Raw genomic sequence first — 19,582 nt, 5'->3', positions numbered from 1 at the left:
CTAGACCACTGTTGTTAGCGCAGTAAATTTACTTGAAGCTACACAAAATCACCTGTTCTGCAGTTACGAAGAAATTGATAGTGAGTACACTTCATTTGCTATAAAAAAGAGAGTTGCCTTCCACAAATTTATCTGAATTTCAAAAAGTATGAAGATATATTTGTCCTTTTGCAACTAAAGAAATAATTTATGTCATGATTTTAAAAAGAGAATTTGTTCTCAGCTAACAGAGAGAATAGACATATCAGAATACAACATGATAATGACTAGAATTTCAGAGTTTTATTAGAAAATTTTCATCTTGTGTAAAGCAATTCAATAAGGGAAACTGTATTATTCAATTTCATAATAAAACATTTTTAAAAATAATATGCAAATGCAGAGAAAATAACTTGCAACAATTCAGTGTCTCCTGTGAGTAAAATTCCTTTAACAATATTGATGAAATAGAAATAAATAGATATTAAATTAATTTATTTTACAATAGATTGCAGTGACAATGGTGATTTAATGAAAGACCATTTCTCAATTACAAGGCAATGGCCACATGTGAGTGGAATTTGAAAGGACACAGTTTGAGAATTTCTGATATGCTCAATCCTCATTTTTTTCATAAATTATGATGTCACAGAAGTTTATTCTGACATTTGCTTCTACTATGTGCTGATAATATACAGTATAAAATTTTTAACATTTTTACATCTGAACAAAGGTCAGCAATCACTTTAAAATACAAATGTTGACAGACACAGGGTTATTTTATCAAAAGTTTCCCTTTGCTTAAACCTCACTGAAGAAAAGCTAAAGAAGAAGACCAGTATGTGGAGACTCACATCCTGAAGTTTTGCTCCAGGAACTACCACAAGAACATATCAGGAACACCAAGAGAATTATCCGACCCTTTGAAGGAAGCAGATTTCTCCTGCAGGCCCTAGGAGAGAGATGAAAAACTTTGAGTGGCCCAAGTGTGAAAGGGGGATTGATCATCTGCCCTAGAACACACACCCTCACTGGGGAACCTGAAGGTCCAGATCATGGGAGAATTTGACCTTACCTGCAGATTAAAAAAATGTAGAGAGCCAAGCAAAATACAGGAGTTGAAAATGCAAGGAAAAGAGCCCTGTGGACTATCTCAGTCCCAGGGAAGCCATTTCTGACTTTGTCTTGTAGAGGCACTTGGGGAGGGCTCAACGATTCCAGCCAACTAATCTTTGACAAAGCGAACAAAAACATAAAGTGAGGAAGGGACACCCTACTCAACAAATGATGCTAACAAGTCACATGTAGAAAAATGAAACTGGACCCTCATCTCTCACCTTATACAAAACTCAAGATGGATTAACGACTTAAATCAAAAACCTGAAACCCTAAAAGTTCTAGAAGATAACATCAGAAAAACACATTGGCTTAGGCAAAGACTTCATGAGCAAAACTCAATAGTAAATTTGAGAAAAACAAAGATAAACAGATGGGACTTAATTAAATTAAAAAGCTTCTGCACAGCAAAAGAAACAATTAGCAAAGTAAACAAAAAACCCACAAAATGGGAGAAAAATCTTTGCAATCTGTACATCTGAAAAAGAATTAATATCCAGAATCTACAAGGAACTCAAACAAATTAGCAAGAAAAAATTAAACAATCCCATCAAAAAGTAGGCTAAGGTCATGAATAGACAATTCTCAAAAGAAGATATACAAATGACCAACAAACAAACGTGAAAAAATGCCCAACATGACTAAGGATCAAGGAAAAGCAAACCAAAACCATGATTCAATGCTATCATACTTCTGCAAGAGTAGCCATATTCAAAAAAATCTAAAAAAGTATAGATGTTGGCATGGATGTAGGGAAAAGGGACACTTTTATACTGCTAGTGGGAATGTTAACCAGTACAACCACTATGAAAAACAGTGTGGAGATTCCTTAAAGAACTAAAATTAGAGCTACCATTTGATCCAGCAATCCCACCACTGGGTATCTATCCAGAGAGGAAAAAGTCATTATATCAAAAAGATGGTTGCACATACATGTTTACAGTCGCCCAATTTGCAATTGCAAAAATATGGAGCCAGCCCAGCTGTCCACCAATCAACAAGTGGATAAAGAAATTGTGGTATATATACCATAGAATACTACTCAACCATAAAAAGGAATGAAATAATGGCAATTCACATCAGCCTGGATGGAATTGGAGACAATTCTAAGTGAAGTAACTCAAGAACAGAAAACCAAAGAGTGTATGTTCTCACTTGTAAGTGGGAGCTAAGCTATGAGGATACAAAGGCATAAGAATGGTACAGTGAACTCTGGAGACTCAGGGGAAGGGGTGAGAGAGGGATGAGACATAAAAGACAGCACATAGGGTACAGTATATACAACTTGAGTGATGGTTGCACTGAAATCTCAGAAAACATCACTAAAGAACTTGGTAATGTAACCAAACCCCACCTGATCCCCAAAAACCTACCGAAATAAAAAACAAATAAATAAACCTCAAAATAAACTCCACATCAAAGTATCACAGAAAAGCATATAACGTATGTGGTCATAGCATTTGTGATATATAGAAAAATATCACAAAATACTCAAAATAGACATGCAATAGATTTCTTAGAGGAGAATTTTCTGAAGGACAAAGAATAGAGGAAGAAGAACAAGGTAAAGTAATAATATAAGAAATGAAATAAATCTATATTAATTATCATATACTTAAGGGAAGATACATTTAAAAGATAGTAAAAAAATATGTTCTGACACCTGTAATCCCAGCACTTTGGGAGGCTGAGGCGGGTGGATCACGAGGTCAAGAGATCGAGACCATCCTGGTCAACATGGTGAAACCCCGTCTCTACTAAAAAAACAAAAAATTAGCTGGGCATGGTGGTGCATGCCTGTAATCCCAGCTACTCAGGAGGCTGAGGCAGGAGAATTGCCTGAACCCAGGAGGTGGAGGTTGCGGTGAGCCGAGATCGCACCATTGCACTCCAGCCTGAGTAACAAGAGCGAAACTCCGTCTCAAAAAAAAAAAAAAATATGTTCTGAATTTGGTGCAAATGTTTACCACATATGTATTTGTGAAATTACTAGTTTAAATGCTTTTTATATTGACCAATGTTGGACATGTAATAATGAAGTACAAGTGTAACAACTTAAAATATATTTTCCAATTTAAAAAAAGAACATGATACAAGAAAGCACTACTTAAAAAAGAAGAAAATCAATTAGTATCAGCGAGCTTTACATTTAATGGACTATAAGTTTTAACAATTTATATGGCACTCTGGTGACAAAAAGAAAGAGGTGATCTTTACATGATATTATTTACAACTAAAAAAAGAAAAGCTAAAGAACAAGAATCACTCTGTAAATTTTATTTATGTGTAATATTGTTGTAAAATTAAAGTCAATTTATAACTTCAGGTTACAACTTAGTGTAAATGATTACATCTACTTTAAGAACGGAACAACAGACCAAATTTACACATGCAGAAACTAAAGACCTGAAAATGATGCAATTTCTCAAGGTGACAGCTTGGTAGAGTAAGAAAGAAATTCCAGATTTTTCTGACTCTAAATGCCATATTTCTTTCATCATAAAATAATGCCAAGTCAAGCAGCTATGATAAATGAAGAATGGCATCCCCCAGTATTCCTTACACAGCAATGTAAAACACCTAGAGGCTCATGCAGTTTCTCTATTGGATGGATGACCTGGTCACAAAAAACAGTAACTTTTCCCTGAAAAGTAGGCAAAACTAGGTCTACAGCTGGTCCTGTTAAGAAATTCCAAAGGTCAAAGCTGAACTGCTTCATAGTTTCAAATTTACTCCAAACGAAATAGACTCCAAAATAATGATTATCCTGATTATTCATGCTCCTAAATTCCACAAGGCATGATGATGATTCAACAAATAAGAAAGCTCAGGACAGTAGCCTAATTCTCTGTAAAACATGAGATTAAACCACAGCAAGTTTTCTGAAGGGAGCTACATTTTCCTATCACCAAATAACTGTGTTGATTATCAAGTATTATAAAATTCTTAATGCTTATAACCCTCTAACATGCATACTTTACCCCTATGTGGTTGTGGGCATTGTAAAATATCACTAGTATATTAACTGTGTTTCCGTTTACAAGAGAAATTTGGACACAAAAATTGCTCAACGTAAGAACATGGCAATGAAGCTCTCAATGCTCCCATGAAGCAGGCACTTAGTGCCCTAGGAACTGTGTTGGAGGGTGGGCCACCATTTACTCCTGGCCGCAGGTGCCACTGGGGGTAATTTGAGAAGCTGCACATGTTGCAGTGCTTGTCCAAAGAACGGCAGACTGTCCAAATAGGTAATCAATCTGTTGGGGCCAGGCAGAAAGAAAGCTTCCAAGTAATCATGCCAATGGCAGAGAAATCTGGGACACCAGACTGGAGAGAAGGTCCAAAGCAGATGGTGAGAGTTGTAGCCACCTGGAGTAATTCTCTGGGTCAATTAGCAAGCACCAGTGGTGGCTTTTCGGGTAATTCTTCAAGCCGTGGAAGGAAAAATGGCTGCCTTAAAAGTATAGTTTGGAGTCTAAGGTAAGAGGAGGATTTTTTTTTTAATTTACCTTTCCTTTTATCATGTCTACCAGCTCCATTTCTGTCATCACCTCATTCTCCACTAAGCCTGGATCCCACTGATGTTGACCTTAATTTCTATCCACAAGAAACATTATCTAACTTGCTAGTGTTACCTTACATTAGGACCATAGACGAACAGTACAGTGCTGGCTCTGCTCCTGAATTTAGGCTACCAAATACAATACAGAAAAAGAAAAGCGTGTATTATTGTTAGACAAATTCCAATCTTCAGAGAAGATTGGGCTCTTTTGAGAAACAGGACCAACATGTCTGTGCGTGTGTGTGTGTTATATAGTATGTGCCACATAATGATATTTTGGGCAACAATTGAATATAAAACAGAAACCCCATAAGATTATAATGGAACTAAAAAATTCCTATTGCCTAGCGATTATATAAATCTGTAGGCACGATACACTATCTTTTCTATGTTTAAATATGTTTAGATACATGAAAACTTACTGTTGTGTTAAATTTTCTGTAGTATTCAGTACAGTGCCATGTGTATAAGAGCAATACATACACATATGGGGCATACCCTCTAGAATTATGTAAGTTCACTCTGCTGTTCACACAATGAACACTGTATTAGCCTGTTTTCACACTACTTTATACCTGAGACTGGGAAGAAAAAGAGGTTTAATGGATTTACAGTTCCAAGTGGGTCGAGAGGCCTCACAATCATGGCGGAAAGCAAGGAGGAGCAAGTCACTCTTTACATGGATGGCACCAGGAGAAAGAGAGCGCTTGTGCAGGGGAACTCCTCTTTGTAAAACCATCAGATCTCATGAGACTTATTCACTATCATGAGAACAGCACGGGAAGGGCTTGCCCCCATGATTCAACTACCTCCCACTGGGCCCTTCTCACAACCCATGGAAATTTAAGATGAGATTTGGGTGGTGATACAGACAAAACATATCAAAACCATTTCTCAGAAATGATTAACTAAAACTATTTCTCAGAATTTATCCACAGTTTTAAGCCACTCATGACTCTGTGTGTGTATATTTAAATACATACTTCTTTCTCTATCTCTCCTCCTCCTCCTCCTCTCTCTCCTCTCCCTCTCTTTCTCCTCTCCCCATCCATCTCTCTCAGGGTACATACCATATTTATTAGGGTCCTATATGTATAAATATACTGAGAGAGAGAGAGAGAGAGAGATGGAAATTAAGTAATCAGTTCATGTATTTGTGCAGGTGCAGGTTCAAAATCTGCAGGGTAGGCCAGTAATCTGGAAATGCAAGAAGACTCAGTCTGAGCCTGAAGGCAGACAGGTGGCAAAATTCCATCTTGACCAGGTGATAGTTTTTCTTTTCTTTTTTTTCTTTCTTTCTTTTTTTTTTTTTTTTTTGAGAAGGAGTTTCACTCTTGTTACCAGGCTGGAGTGCAAGGGCACAATCTTGGCTCACCATAACCTCCGACTCCTGGGTTCAAGCAGTTCTCCTGCCTCAGCCTCCCAAGTAGCTGGGACTACAGGCTTGCGCCACCATGTCCAGCTAATTTTTTTTGTATTTTTAGTAGAGATGGGGTTTCACCATGTTGGCCAGGATGGTCTCAATCTCTTGACCTCATGATCCACCCTCCTCGGCCTCCCAAAGTGCTGGGATTATAGGTGTGAGCCACTGCGCCCGGCCAATATCAGTTTTTCTTCTATTAAGACCCTCAATGGAGTAGATGAGACCACTCACATTAAAGATGGTAGTCTGCTTAAAGCAAAGTCCACTGATTTAAACAATCATCTCAGAGGTCCCCAACCCTGAGGCATGGATCAGTACTGGACCATGGCCTGTTAGGAGCCAGGCTGCACAGCAGGAGGTGACCTCTGGATAAGTGAGCATTTCCACCTGAGCTCCACCTCCTTTCAGATCAGCTACAGCACTAGATTCTCCAAGGAGCACAAACTCTATTGTGAACTGCATATATGTGGAATTTAGGTTATAGCTCATTGCAAGAATCTAATGCCTGATCTCTAAACCATCACCCATGCCAGCCGTGGAAAAACTGTCTTCCATAAAACTGGTCCCTGGTGCCAAAACGTTTGGGGACCACTGGTAAATCTCATCTAAAAGACACCTTCCCAGAAACATCCATAATAATGTTTAACCAAATATCTGGGCACTGTGGCCCAACCAACTAGGTACATAAAATTAACCATCACACTATGGAACCTGGACCTTCCACCTATTCCTCTTTACTGAGTTCCAAAAATATGTAACATTGAGCATTCCCATATAAATGTAGCATAGGCACCTTAAACTCCAGGGATGCAAAACTGAGTTTTTCTACCCTAGAAAACAGGCTCTTTATCCTGCATTTTCTGTCCATCCAAAGCATCACCAGTTACCTAGTCTCCAAGGCAGGAAGCTCCTTTATCTTTCTGTCTCTCCCTTATAACCAATCACAAACTCCTCTCACAGTTGTAGCTTAGATATTTCTTGACTCTGCTTTTCATCTTGGCCCCTGACACCACTGCCCTGATTCACCCTTTTAACACAGTTTTGGCTGAGCATAATAAAAAGCCATGTGCTCAAGCCAGCCAAGAATCTCAGCCAGATACTCCCTAAGAACACCACTGCTGGACTGAAACTGCCTCGAGTCTTTGAGGCTTCAATCCTCTAAGCCACATAATCATAGTCATAAAATAGCCAGGACCTCATACTCCCTTGCTTCATTGTGCTGATCGCTGATACAACAACTACAGATGCCAGCTTTAAACACCGAAGGGCATGCCTAAGGAACACACTTATCAGACAATTAACCATTCAAGCCACAGGTAATTCTGTGTGGTTCAAAGATCCATGGAGTTCCAAGGAACTGTTAGAACCCAGATTCTCCATGTCCATCATATTTGTTTAACAGCTAAGTACTAGCACCTATGCTCATAAACACATCACACACACACACACACACATCACACACACACACACCCCCCTCTAAGGACCCTATAAGAATGCACCATCAAGAAAATCACCCACAGCATTTGTTAAAAGTTCAAATTTCTTGTTCTGGGGATCATACCTGGGGTGAAAACTGGAGAAATGTATTTTCACCTGGGTGCAGTTCAATCTTATGCATAAGAAAGTCTGGGAAACACTGCTCTACCAATGTCATCCCACAACTCAGTGTGTGCTCTTTGCCTACAACAAATTCATCTCCTCTCTCTTTTTTTCTTGCTTACTTTCTTCCCTTCCTACAATACCCCACCATTGCACTTGCTAAAATATCTCTGGCAAGATAATAAAGCTCCAGTAAATTCTGAGCTTTTTTGCTAAATGATAACCCCATATTTTGGCCTAACTGAAATCAGGATCTCTGCTAAGGATACTCCCCTTGACGTGTTTTCAATGAGTCTGCTCATACCCATGTACATTTGGATTAGAAAGTTGAGGCTATATCTTTATTCCTTTCTTCCAATATTTGCATCTCTTGCCTTTTTAAAGACTTCTTTAGACACTTGTAACTGTGAACAGAATGACAGACGGGATGTAGATAGCATAGCCTGAGGATAACATTGAATCCAGGAAAGGATTCTTGGTTATAAGAGTTATTAAAGCAGGGCCTGAGAGAGGAAAAGTAGGGAATATATGAAAGAGAATGTATTCCTTCTATTTAACTGCATATTTGTACCCATTAACTAACCTGTCTTCATCCCCCCTGCCCCACTCACACACCCTTCCTAGCCTCTGATATCTATTATTCTACTCTCTACCTTTATGGGATCCATTTTTTAGCCTCCACATATAAGTAAGAACATGTAATATTTGTCTTTCTACAGCTGGCTTATTTCATGTAACACAATGACTTCGAGTTCCATCTATGTTGCTGCAAATGACAGAATTTCATTTCTTTTTATGGCTGAATAGTATTCTGCTGTGTTTCTATTTCACATTTTCTTCATCCATTAGTTCACTGATGGACACTAAGGTTGATTTCACGTCTTTGGTATTGTGAATAGTGCTGCAATAATCATGGAAGTGCATGCACCTTTTTAAAACACTGATTTCTTTTCCTTTAGACAAATGCCCAGTAGTGGGATTGCTGGAGTGTACAACAGTGTTATTTTTATTTTTTTGAGAAATCTGCATACTATTTTTCATAATAGTAGTACTAACTTACATTCCCAAGAACAGTATCTGAGTCCCATTTTCTCCACATTCTCACCAGCATCTCTTACTTTTGTTTTTTTAGTAATAGCCACTCTAACTGGGCTAAGATGATATCTCACTGTGGTTTCAATTTGCATGCTCCTGATGATTAGTGGGGCTGAGCATATTTTTTAAATATATACATTGTCATTTGTATGTCTTCTTTTGAAAAACATCTATTCATGTCCTTTGCCCACTTTTAAATGGGATTATTATGTTTTTTACTATTGAGTTGAATTTCTTGTTTATTTGTATATTAGTGCCTTGTTGGATCAAGAGTTTGCAAACATTTTCTTCCATTCAACAGGCTGTCTGTTCATTCTACTGATTTTTTTTTTTGCTGTGCAGAAGCTTTTCCATTTTGTATAGTCCCATTTATTTATCTTTGTTTTTGTTGCCTGTGCTTTTGAGGCCTTATCCCTAAAGTCTTTGCCTGTACAATTTGTCCTGAAGTGTTTTTCCTGTTTTCCTCTATTGGTTTTATAGTTTCGGGCCTTATGTTAAGTCTTAAATCCATCATCAGTTGATTTCTGTATATAGCAAGAAATAAGGGCCAGTTTCATTCTTCTGCCTTTGACAATCCCAGAACCATCTATTGAAAAGATTGTTCCATCTCCAATGGATATTTTTGGTGCCTTTGTTGAAAATAAGTTAGCTATAAATGCATGGATTTATTTGGGTTTATTTCTGTGATTATTTCTGTGATTTTCATTCTGTTTCTTTGTTTATACCAATAACATGCTGTTTTGGATATTATGGCCTTTTGATATATTTTGAAGTCAGGTAGTGTGATATCTCCAGGTTATTTTTTCCTCTTCAAGATTGCTTTTGTCCTTCAGGATTGCTCTTTCTTGTTTCCATACAAGTTTTAGGTTTTCCTACATCTGTAAAAAAATGACATTGGGATTTTGATAGAGATTGCACTGAATCTGTAGATTGATTTGGGTAGTGTGGTCATTTCAACTATGTGAATTCTTTCAATCCATGAGCACATGATATCTTTCCATTTGTTTTTGTCCTCTTCAATGCTGTTCATTGAAGTTTTATAGTTTTCCTTACAGAGATCTTTCACCTCCTTGGTTAAATTTATTGCTAGGTATTATTTTGGTTGCTATTGTTAATGTGACTGCCTTCTTGATTTCTTTCTCATCTAGTTCATTGTTGGTGAACAGAAATGCTATTGATTTTTGTATGTTGATTTTGTATCTTGTAACTTTACTGAATTTATTTATCAGATCCAAGAGTGTTTTGGTGACACCTTTAGGTATTTTTAGATATAAGATCATATGATCAGCAGAAAAGTACAATTTGACTTCCTCTTTTCCAATTTAGATGCCTTTTATTTCTTTCTCTTGTTTGATTAGTCTGGCTAGGACTTCCAGTACTACATTGAATAGAAGTGGTGAAAATAGGCATATGCATCCTCGACTTGTTCCAGTTTCTAGAGAAAAGGCTTTCAGCTTTTCTCCTTTCAGTGTAATGTTAGCTGTGGGTTGATCAAATGGTTACATCAAATAGCCCTCATTTGATGTATGTTCTTTCTATGCCTTGTTTGTTGAGAGTTTTTATCATGAAAGGATATTGAATTTTATCAAATGTTTTTTCTACATCTATTGAGATGATCATATGGTTTTTGTTCTTCATTCTGTTGATGTGAGAGATTACATGTATACCTTTACATATATTGAATCATCCTTGCATTCCTCAGATAAATCACAATTGATCATGGCGTAATTTGCTAGTATTTTGTTGATGATTTTTGCATCTATTTTAATCAGGAACATTGGTCTGCAGTTTGCCTATTTATTTATTTTTTTTGTTCTACTCTAGTCTGGCTTTGGTACCAAATCCTTGTCTAGATTTGGTAATGCTGGCCTTGCAGAATGGGTTAGAAAGAAATAGTTCTTTTTCAACTTCTTGAGTAGTTTGAAGATAATTCATGTTAGTTCTTCTTTATAATTTAAGTAGAAGTCAGCAATGAAGTCATCTGGGCTTGGACTTTAATTTCTTGGGAGACTTTTTATTGCTATCCTATCTCAATATTTGTTATTGTTCTGCTCAGGTTTTCTGCATCGTTCTGATTCAATCTTAGTAGTCGACATGCATCCAGGAATTTATGTATTTCCTCTTGGGTTTCTAGTTAATTTTTATATAGTTGTTCATAACAGTCCCTGCTTATCTTTTATATTTTGGTGGGATTAATTGTCATAATCACATTTTTCATTTCTAATTTTGTTTATTTGGGTCTTCTTCTTTCCTTGGTTAGTTTAGCTGGGAGTTTTGTCTTTTCAAAGAACTGATTTTTCATTCTGGTGACACTTTGTTTTCATTTTGTTTTGTTGTTTTTTTACTTTAGTCTCTATTTCATTTGGCCCTTCTCTGATCTTCATTATTTCTTTTCTTCTACTAAAAGTACATTGTCAGATTATTTGAATTCTTTCCACCTTTATAAACTTGCCTCTTAGCCCTGCTTTTGCTGTATCTCATAGGTTTTAGTGTATCGTATTTCAATTTTCATGTTTCAATAAATTTAAAAAATTCTCTCAATTTTTTCCTCCTAATGGTCATTCAGGAGCTTGTTTAATTTTCATGAATTTTTATAGTTTCCAAAGTTCCTATTGTTATTGATTTCTAGTTCTGTTCCATTGGATAGGAGAAGACACTTGGTATGGTTTTGATTTTTTTTTTTTAATTTGTTGAGACTTATTTTGTGTCCTAACATATGGTCTGTCCTATAGCGTATTTCATGTGCTATGAGAGGAATGTAAATTCTGTAGCTATTAAATGAAATGTTCTGTAAATGTCTGTTGGCTTCATTTGGTCTAAAATACAGTTTAAATTTACTGTTTCTTTGTTAACTTTCCACTTGAATGATCTGTCTAATGCTGACAGTGGGACATTGAAATACCCGACTATTATTGTGTTTGCTTCTGTCTCTCCCTTTAGATCTAATATTTGCTTAATATCTTTGTGCTCTGGTATAGGGACCATATATGTTTACAATTTTTAAAAACTTCTTGCTGGATTGATCTTTTTATCATCACATAATAATATTTTTGTCTCTTTTCACTGTTTTTGACTTAAATCCTGTTTCATTTGATATAAATATAGTTGTTCCTGCTCCTTTTTGGTTTCTATTTGCATGCAATACCCTTTTTCATCCCTTTAGTTTTAGCCTAAATGTGTCAATACAGGTGAGATGAGTTTCTTGTAAGCAACTTATAGTTGGGTCATTTTGGTTTTTGCTTTAATTCATTCAGCTAGTCTATGTCATTTAAGTGGAAAGTGTAATTCTTTTTATGTGAGGTCTTATTCTGTCCTTTTATTAATTGATTCTGGCTGTTTTATATATCTTTTGTCCCTTTATTGATCTCTTACTGTTTATCATTGTGGTTCGGTAGTTTTCTGTAGTAGTAACACTTGAATCCGTTATCTTCCTCATTTGTATATTTGCTCTAGTTTTACGCTTTCGTGTGTTCCTATGACGGTACATATTGTTCCTTCACTTCCACCTGTAGGACTCTCTGGATCATTTCTTGTAGAACTGGTCTAGTAGTGATGAATTCCTGCAGCTTTTATCTGAGAAAGACATTACTTCTCATTTATAAAGAAAAAAACTTGGAGAGGTTTACAAGAGTCTGTGGTAGAAATATAGACCATTGGGGGTTATGGACTTACTCTTTCCCTGCTTTGGGAAGCCTCTCCAGGCTCTCAGCTGATCCTAGATGAGCAGATTACCTCACTTTCCTCTCCTTTCTTGCCTTAGGTGTTTCCTGTCACTTCTCTGTTTAACTCCAGCATTCTCTCTTAGATGTTCTATTTGAAGTTTGATTATCTCCTCTCATTCTTGGTTTTTGTGAGGGAGGCAAGTACTGGATGCCTCTACTCAGCCATCATGAAGCCCCTTTTCAGGAAACCAAGTTGGTTTTTCTTTCTTCAAAATGTCTATGTCTATGACCACCCTGATCTTTTATCTGATACTGGGAGAAGATGCATATAATCTTGATCATGTTTACTCAAGTCAGATCTCTATTCGTAAAAGTTGGAATTCCTGTATTTGAACAACTGAAATAATCCTAGATATTTTACTACCAATTAGCCAATGTGAAAGAATTCAGCATATCCTACAAACTGCAGAAATGTGATGTGATAGTGACAGTCCTATCCTCTGTTTTAAACATCACATTCACTTAGCTATTGAAGATAAATGTGCTCCAATCCAGTCTCTGCACACTGTGATTGCTTCATCCCCATTGACCGTAGTGTGTTCATATGAGTCTTCAGATTTGTCTCAACCTCAGGGCTATTGACCACCACCACCCACACCTGGCCACAATAGAAGTGGCTCAGTCTGTATGGGCTCTTCATGTCAGTGTAACCCAGTAGTGCATTCCCTTATGCCATTGCCCCACATATGCTTCATTTCACACCCAGGTCTTCCCTGCTGGATTTTAAGATGCCAAACCAAGTAGATAGTGTTGGTGACACACAATGGAAGAGTACAATAGAGGCTGTAGTTGATGAATAAATTCTTCTTTCATCCTCCAAGATGTGCCGTCCTGGAATATAGTTGACAGGACACTCCCACAAGATCCAGCTGTCAGTTTTACTTGATACCAAACAGCTACCGACTTGTTATTAACATTCAGGTATTTGTTCTCCCTCCTTCTCTGTCTCACCCCTGCTTTCCTGGTTTGCATTCCCTAATAACAGCCTCCATCTTAGGCTTATCTCTTTGTTAAAAACCAAGGTTATGACCCGTTTTATTTGTATTGTTTGCCACCAGCATTTCTACCTTAGAGAAAACAATGAGTAAATCACTATTATAAAAAAACCATGTGATTTCCTCAACACTGTATTTCTCAAATCCTTAGTGAAGGGTGGTTTCACTGGATTTCTTTCAGGAATACAGGGCTTGAGTGAATGGAATGGGATACATGCGGAGAATTGAATCTTGACTTTGAACATCTCTTTCTATGTTTGCCAAATTATTTCTGAACTCTCAATTTTGTTAGTGTGAATCAGTTTTGGTTTGAATTGTAAATTACTGCTACTCAGTACTTATAAACTCTAAATGGCACATTATTCTTCACTTAAACAGTCCTTGCAAGAGCATCTCACTGTCTTTGAGGTGAAATGCATGCACTTTAGCCTTCTACACAGGACCCTCCCACACTGGGCATCTGTGCATCTCTATGTCTTTATCACTTACTATGCCCAACCCTATCATTTACAAGTTGATTTCAGTTTTCCACATATTACATGATGATATTCTGCATCTGTACTTTTATTCATGATGTTCTTGATTCCAGAAACTCTAGTCCTATACTTGTCCTTCTTTTCAACTTTTCACTCATAAAGACTGCACAAAAACTTCAGCTTCCTCCAAGAAAGTTTCTGGTGTTTCCTCCCCCAACCACAGACATCCCAAGAAATTACGTTATTATAAAATCACCTGGTTCTCTTAAGATTATTTCCTTGATGTCTTTCCAAATAGATCAACTTTTTTGAGAACAGAGATCAAGTTTTATTTATGTATGTATTTTTAGGACGTTGAATAATGTTGGTGATACAGAAAGTGTCAAATAAATAGCTGTTAAATTGTTGTTAAAATTTCCAGTAGGGGATATTCAATGAAAGTCCATTGGATAAAAGCACAATTGATTGTAGACTAGTACTCAAGGAAAAAATATTTAAGTTTAGCTACAAGAAAAAGACACAAGAAATGGTATAGGAAGTCAGGTAACAGGGGTCAGAAAGAAACACAAAAATCGAAGAAGACACCAGACATATAACTACTTCCTAACTATAGACACTTTTCCTAACAAACGGTATCTACTTATTAACATTTATCTATGAGTAAACTTCTTAGTTTCATTATTGCTATGGTCTGAATGTTTATGTTCCTCTAAAATTTATATGTTGAAATCTCACCCCCAAGGTGATGGTATTAGGAGGCAACTTTGGGAGATGGTTAAATCATGAGGCCATGTGATATGATTATGTTATTCTCAAATATCTTTGTTTCTAACAACTTTGGACACTTAAACTTAAAAACTCTGTTTAGAAGTATTTACACCAAATGTAATAGAAACAGTTGATACCTTGAAGATTAAAACAAATTATCATAATAATGCTAATATCAGATATAATCATCATGATTGCTCCCATATGTTAAGTGCTTACCACATATGATAGGTCCCGTATCAGGCACTTTATCTTTAACCTTCATAAATAAAATGCAAGTCGCGTTTTTTCCACTTTAAAGCTAAGGAAAAAGAAAACGGCACAGATAAATTAAAGAATTTGATCTGCGCTCAGGTCTATTTGAGGCCAAACTTGTGCTCTTAAGAATACAAATTGACATAATATAACAAAACTAATTTAATATAAATGGATAACTTTGAGATGGTAAACCTTGAAAAATAAGGATAAGAGTTAAATTTGCCATATTTAGTCCCAAGAGATAGGATTTCTGAGGAACACACTGAACTGGATTTCTTCTTGCCATTTACTGCTGGCATTCATTTCCGTTTCATTTGCTTTAAGTGTTGTATTTCATTTCAAATTGCTTCCACTGTTACTAAAAATGAATTTAGAGCACAGAGGAAAAAATACAGACAAGTTATTTCCAGTTCCTTAGATGAGATTTTCAGGGCTTCTGTCATTTGAAAGCAGAATCTTTTCTTTTGCTACTCTTAGAAGTAATTATATAAGTAATGATGAAAGTGACTGTGGCTTTTCTTACTGGTTAGGAAATTGCCTTCATGATCTTGTACCTCTCTAACCCACCAGTCTCTAAAAATCTTCTCAATGGAATCCAGTAGATAAAAATACTGAAGAGTAATCATTTGTCATCTATGCTTTAAAAATTAGACTTATAAATGGAAAACTCAGTTTCCGTAAAGAGCTGAGGTTTTGTTTTTGTTCCTGAACCAAGACCAGGATTTAATAGTATACAGTTGAAAAGGAGAACATCCTCTGGTAGACTGAGGTTTCCCCGACCAAGTAGCAGAAAAGAACATCAAGGCCCCCCAAAGGGAATTTTAACAGAAGGGAGGGAAGGTCAGAGCTGGTGACTCAAACAGCACACTAGAGCTGGTTCTGGGAAAATGACCAGTTGTGGCTGGAAGCCCAGGCTGGCCCAGCCATCCTGGATTAGCAACCATGCTTTGGGGAAAATGTCTGAACATGTAATCATTAACCAATGAGCCTGACCTCAGAAGTCCAAGTATGAGCCTCTCCATGTTCAGGCAGGGACTGTGCCAATGTGGGGTGTGTGTGTGTGTTAACCACCCACTGGATAACATGGAGCAACTTGCAAGAGAGACATGTTATGGCAGCAAGAAGAACAAAAACAGGCAAAAACCTGATTTCACTTGTGCACCGAGTGAATTCTCCAGTTTGTCTTTAAATAAAATTGAGACGCTGGAATGGGTAATTGATTTTGAATAAATCTCTGCGGTATCTTAACAAGTCAGGCAGTGAGGGATTTCTTTAGAAAGATGCTGGACTTCCTCCTAATCTGAAAAATGGGGTTCCTACCAGTTTTAATTTTGAAATAAGAGAGATACGTTCATATTTGCACTCCAATCTGTTAATGTGTATCACCAGTTGTATATACATTTCTGCTAATGGAGTAAGCTGAATCTAACTTCTCTATTACATTATATGCAAGCAATTCTAATTTATGATTTGCATGTATTGCGTTCGAGGGAGTAGGTCTCCCTTAACCACTGAGATCAAGATTGCAGATTCCAGAATTGGCAAAATGAAGCAGAAGTACCCTTAGAGAAATCTGCTTTAATAAGGCTTATTTTAGTCTGATTGTGTTACCCATTACAAAATCACAATTTTCATAACACAGAGGAGTTCTTATTTCAAGTTGACCACATGTTGATGATCTTAAACAAAATTTTATTTCCCTCAGTTAACCAAGATGAAATCCTCACATCAGCACTCTCAGAGTATTGTAAGCTGAATGATTGTGATATATATTATATTTCAGGTTCATAATGCAATATTTTTTATAAACATAGGTTTATGACTTTGTATTTGGAGAACTGTAGTATTTTTTGTAAAGTCTAACTGCATCATTCTTTTAGGAATGTAAAACAGTGTAACTGTATATTTCAAAAGGTAAAAACACTAATTAGAGCTTTAAATGTAAGTTGAATATCTAGACCTTATTGAGGATTGTGCTGCCTCCTTAATTCTATGTAATATTTATGTACTACATTATATAGTTTCAAACCACTGTTCTCATTGATGACTTATTCAATCTCATTATCAGTTAACATTGAGGAAGGTGGGCATAAAAACCCCATTTGAGAGATTATAGAAAATAGTAGCCTCTCCAAAATCAATAGGTGTGAATATACATCTTAATCTTTTTGGAGGTTGCTACTTAGGAAGAATAATCTTCACAATTTCCCTGGCTTAACATCTAGACTTTCATAAGCTCCAAGAGTTCAGAGGGACTGGGGTCTCCATCACACTGACTAGTTCATTATCCAACAGTCCCAAAGTCCTACTAAAATTAGTCCTTTGGCAAAGGTACATCCCAACCCCATTGCTACCAGACAACAAAGCGTTAGGTAGGTAAGTTATCATGCATGGCACCCCTTCCTGATAGACCTAGAACACTGTATTGATCTCTGCTTGTTGAATGGAACGACAAATATATTTATTCCTCAATGAAGCCAAAAAATCTAGCTTTGTGCCTAGACACCAGGTTTCCAATATTTAGAAAAATTAAGACCATTTGCTCAGCTGCCCAGCCAAATTTGAAACACGGAATAACAAGGAACACGTTCTTGACTTTGTGTTCCTCTACATTAACTAGTTAATGCATTCATTAATTTTAAGTCCATATTGGCCTTTCTGAGCAAATAAGGTTAAGCATTTGTGAAAATTCTCAGGGATCTCCAAGGCTGAAGCACAAGTGTGAGCAGGTTTTCATCCTGATGTTTTTGGGTGCTTGCCAGCCAATAGCACTTCTGTTAACTCTGTCAGCTGATATGTGAGTGCTGTAAACCAGACACATGACATTGCACCTTCCATCCCACAGTGTGGCCTTGGCTGCAAGACATGGAGTTTGGCCACTGCCTCCTCTCAAGAGTTCTGGTAATAAAAAAAATAATAATTCATCAAAAAAGCAAAATCCAGGATAGCCTGATTTAATCTGAGATGGATTTCAGTTGCTACAGAGGTAAGACAATATGACTCTGTACCTACTAATCATATCTTTAATAGATTACACTTTGAAAATGTATATTTGTTAATTTGAAATGAACAATATATTTTTCCCCTTCTTCCTCTATCAGGGGTACATTCAAACCTGTGCCTCTTTAAATTTGTCATATTAGCATTTTCCAAAGCAGTGAGCATACATTCAAATTTATCTCTTTTTGTAATAGAAAGAGATTTGTAAGGTCAAATGTCCCACTAACACTGATTCAATCTGAAATAGTAGTCAGAGTCTAGTGTTTCTATCAGGAAATTTAAAAAAAATAATTCCTCTTCAGTTGCAGATTTCCATAACCTCTAACACAACCATATACACTTATTTATATCTAGTAAAGCACATGGGAATTGCTGTCTTGGAGAATAGGAAAATAATAAAATTTTATTTTTGTAATACATAAAGAGAAAGAAAAAATGCAAAATGCAAAACAGGAGTGAAATTTCGGCAAAGGAACCAAAGGTGAGAAAAAGATAGTGCTGGGAGATGATTCATGGATCTGCCGTCTTTGCACATCTGAGCAAAAGGCACTGGCAACTTGTTCAAGGAAACTTGTCCAAGGTGTTAGCAAAGATGTTTCTGGACAGGAAGCATATTTCCTTAGATTCCAAAGTTCTAAAGTTGGAGTCCTCCTCCCATCTCCTGACATGTTCCAGGCTGATAAAAGTAACATCTCTGTCCAAAGGCAGATTTGTTTTCTGACCTGACAACTTGTCTCTGATTAAAATTATAAAGATAATGTCTCTCTCTCTCCAGAGTGAAAGATAGGCAAATGAGCTTGTGGTCCCCTCACAAGATTGGAGAGCTTCCTAAGCTCAGCATTCTTCAGGCATAGCCACGACCCACACTGTGTGAGCAGCATTCACCTGGGCCTGCTTTGGAACTGTGGGGACGAGAGGAAGTGATGCAAGCATAAGGCTCATGCTGTCTATCATGCGGTGGGCAAGAAACTGTCTAACTCCACTTGGGCTGTCTTCTCGCTGTGGCAGTGTGACAGGCCCACCCGGCAGCTCCACCCGGCAGCTCCAGTAGTAACTGTTGCTTAGGAATTGCCTGATGGGCAGGTAGATTTAGAAATGTAAACTTCGATCTTAGAAATGTAAACTTCCATTCTGTGCTCTGTTAAAAAGGAGGAAGCTAGAAAACGTGTAAGAGGCCTGATGACACATGGTGTGGAAAGAAGTTTTCACAGGAAAATATCTGTCAGTAAAGGATTGAGAAATACCCCACTTCTGCTGAGAAGGTCGATTATAGGCTAACCAACGTGTGTGTGTGTGTGTGTGTGTGTGTGTGTGTGTGTGTATTTTCATCTCAAGCATTCAAGCTATCTGAGTCTGGGATTGAAATGAGAATTGAGAGACAGCAAATCTGAGATGTTCCATATGTAAATATAAGATAAAACAGACTTTTACCACACACACCATCAGAAACAGACATATTTGTAAGTTCTAGGGGAGAACGATTCTGAAAGAACTTGTTGACCAAGAGAAGATTTAAAATTAGTAGCATATTTCCTATTAATATTAATTTATTATATATAAAATAGTGTTAAAATTTCCTTAAATTTTTT

The 19,582-nt window shown here is 36.9% G+C and overlaps 1 long non-coding RNA gene across 3 annotated transcripts in view; it reads right to left on the bottom strand.

Annotated features, from left to right (window-relative positions):
• Window positions 1–320: 320 nt before the first annotated feature.
• The window catches only part of LOC105733068 (uncharacterized), a 32,875-nt gene continuing 13,613 nt past the window's right edge, over window positions 321–19,582 (bottom strand). For 2 of the 3 annotated variants that reach the window (XR_001111174.2, XR_001111173.2), the window contains 2 exons: window positions 14,955–15,036; window positions 321–931 (listed from right to left, as the gene is read on the bottom strand). This is a non-coding gene — a long non-coding RNA (uncharacterized LOC105733068). Of the gene's footprint in view, window positions 932–14,322; window positions 14,472–14,954; window positions 15,037–19,582 lie in introns of those variants that run through there. The other variant, XR_010342571.1, reaches the window with a different exon arrangement.

Source organism: Aotus nancymaae, unplaced genomic scaffold (genome assembly GCF_030222135.1).
Source record: "Aotus nancymaae isolate 86718 unplaced genomic scaffold, 86718_ANA_hifiasm-v0.15.2.pri h1tg000014l, whole genome shotgun sequence".
In the NCBI taxonomy this organism is placed as follows: Eukaryota; Metazoa; Chordata; class Mammalia; order Primates; family Aotidae; genus Aotus; species Aotus nancymaae.
This window is presented reverse-complemented; position numbering and strand designations above follow the sequence as displayed.